Here is a 3028-nt window from a genome sequence, read left to right as displayed (position 1 = left end):
TGGGTGGATGAATGATGGATGGACAGATAGGGTTGGGATGGGTTGGGTTGAAGTGACCTGACTGATGTTATGAAGGAAGTGAATGATGCCCTCCGCACTCTCAACAGGTGTATCCTACAGAGGGCTGTCCACACATCTACCCACCCCTCCATCGCAGGCTCCTCCTCCAGGTCTAATGGTTCCAAGCCCTGGAGTGTGTCTTCCTGGCCCTCTCACTGCATCTCCATTATGTCCTCGTTCCTCTTCTCTAGACGCTGCCTGGCTCTCCCTGGCTCACCAAGTCAGCTTTTCCCAAGAATTCAAGAGGGCAAAGGGGACTTTGTTCACGGGGAGCGAGCAGATGGCTAGCTCCCAGGCCCCCAGGAAGACAGGAGGGAGGCCACCTGCTCGCCCACGGTGGGTGTCATTAGAGCAGATGCTTCTCTGCGACCTACAAAGCTTGGTTCTCCTCTCCCACCCTCCACTGGAGCAACGCAGTGGAGCCGTGATGGAGAGTGAGCTGTCTCGAGGGCAAGGTTGCAGGTCTCTACCTCTAAAGCTCCTTCCTTGCCCCCTAATCACCTTTCAATTCCAAAGTCAGATGACCCAAAGAGACCCCTTTCTCTGGAGCAGCCCCTGAAGCCCTAGGACTCTGGGAGACACAGGTTAAAAACCTTGGCTCTGGCCAAGGGGAGACTGAGGACCAGAGAGGGCAAGTGACTTCCCCAGGGTGACCCGTAAATCAGTGGCAACTTGGAGCTAGAGCCCAGACCTCCTCATTCACAGTCTACATGTTACTACTGCATCACCTTCACATGTCAAACTTTGCATGATTCCCTTGGAGGCCCCTGGATGAAATTCACTGTCATGTCCAAGAGAGGTGCCCCATTTCAAGCTCATTTAGCGTCAGTTGGAGCTGATTAGAGGTCTGATTATAAAGCTGGAATCATTTGATGCCCAAGCTTTGATAATTTAGCATCAGGTGGACACTAGTCAATTGGGACCTAAAAGAGAAATTGTAAGCAAATCAGAACAGAAAGGAAAGTTCTCCCCTACACACACACACACACACACACACACACACACACACACACACACACACATCTTTCTTTCATTAGCTTTAATTAGATTGGCCCAGATTGATCTGGAAAAATTTCCAGACCCCGAATGAATTTCTCTTTTATGATTGTGAAAATCATGAAGCTTTTCGGAGAATGGGACTCCAGAGGTAAATCAAGTGACGTGGTAGCTTCAGGCTCCTCCAGCAACGGCAGGAAGACAAACACCTTCATCAGAGACATCAGCCAAAGCCAGTCAAGCAAACACGCAGTTTGGAGCCCATGCCTAGCCCTCTCTAGCTGTGCTACCTCGGGCGACTTACCTTCGCGGAGCCTTCATTTGCAGTCTTGCACGATGCTCCATGTCAGATCATGCTTTGCCACATAGCCAGGAGATTTTTCCAAACATAAATCAATCCAGACACCTCTCTGATCAAAATCCCTTCAACAGACTCCCGACTGGAGGCCGGAACCGAGCGGGTGCCATGAAGTGAGACCCTCTCTAGGTCTGAGAGCCCCTGGAGCAAGCACGGCCACCATGGGGCCCTGGGGAGAACCAGCGCTCCTGGTGGAGTACCCAGAGGCAGTAGCCTCGGATCCCCCACTGCCCGTAGGACCGGAGGTGAAGTTGGGGGCCCTGGTGCTCCTGCTGGTGCTCACTCTCATCTGCAGTCTGGTGCCCGTCTGTGTGCTACGCCAGCCTGGAGCTAACCCGGACGCCTCAGCCTTCCAGAAAGCCCTGACCACCTGTCTCCTGGGCCTGCTGCCTGACTCCCTGTCTGCCATAGAGGAGGCCCTGGCAGCGCTGCATGTGATGCTCCAGTTTCCCCTACAAGGGTTTATCCTGGCCATGGCTTCTTCCTGGTCCTGGTGACGGAGCAGCTCACACTGGCTTACGAGGAGCAGTCAGTGCCACCAGCTCAAGGGGAGACAAGGGGACTGCTGGGAACAGTGAATGGTGGGCCGCAGACTGGCATGACGGGCAAGGCCTCCCACAGGCAAGCAGAGCGCTGGCCGCTCCCTCAGCCCTGCGTGCCTGTGTACTGGTCTCCTCCCTGGCTCTGCACTGTGTCTGAGGGGCTGGCAGTGGGACTGCAGCAAGACCGGGCTCAGGCCATGGAGCTGTGTCTGGCTTTGCGGCTCCACGAGGGTGCTTTGGCCGTCAGCTTGTCCCTGAGGCTGCTGCAGAGCCACCAGCGAGCAAAGGTGGTGGCTGGCTGTGTCATTCTCTTCTCATGCGTGACACCTCCGGGCATGGGGCTGGGTGCAGCTCTGGCAGAGTCGGCTGGCCCACTGCACCAGCTGGCCCAGCCTGTGCTGGAGCGCATGGCAGCTGGCGCCTTTCTATCACCTTCTTGGAAATCCTGTCCCAGGAGCTGGCCACTTCTGACCAGAGGATCCTCTAGGTCCTTCTGCTCCTATCAGGCTTTGCCTTACTGACTGGTCTACTCTTCATTCAAGTCTAGGGGGCTCCAAGAGGGGCAGAGGAGATGGGGTACCAGGTGCCCTTGACCCATCTTCCCTCCCGAGGAATGGGGAAGGGAAGTATTGAAGACCGAGGAGTTCTCTGAGAGGTGGGGATGGAGCCTTTGGGACAACTCAACCAATGGGAAAGAAGTGGGTAGACAAAAACCTGGTCCCCAGGCTCAAGGGACAAGGCATGGTCAAGTCACTAGAGACATGATCAGGAGACATTAGTATTAGGGAAGACACTGAGTGCTGGAATCGGGCAGACACTACACAGGGACAGACACCAGGGAGGCTAAAGTACGGTGCCCAGATGCTTTGAGATGGGAGTAGAGGGGACACAGGCTCGGAGTCAGCAGTTCTCTTGTTTCTAGCCCGTTTCAGCCCTCTGTCATTTGGAGTGGAGCCCTACTAATTTTCTCAGCTCCTACTCTCACATCTATCTCCCTCTTCCCTTCTCCCAGGACACTGGTGCCAAGGGGCCTCTTCCTGCCAGTCTTGGTACCCTCTCTGGCTTCTCCAGT

At 55.1% G+C, this 3028-nt stretch overlaps 1 pseudogene; it reads left to right on the top strand.

Moving 5' to 3' along the window:
- The first annotated feature begins 1548 nt into the window (after positions 1-1548).
- LOC132232344 (zinc transporter ZIP1-like) lies at positions 1549-2503 on the top strand (annotated as a pseudogene).
- Positions 2504-3028: the final 525 nt, after the last annotated feature.

Source organism: Myotis daubentonii, chromosome 4 (assembly GCF_963259705.1).
Source record: "Myotis daubentonii chromosome 4, mMyoDau2.1, whole genome shotgun sequence".
NCBI lineage: Eukaryota > Metazoa > Chordata > Mammalia > Chiroptera > Vespertilionidae > Myotis > Myotis daubentonii.
This window is presented reverse-complemented; position numbering and strand designations above follow the sequence as displayed.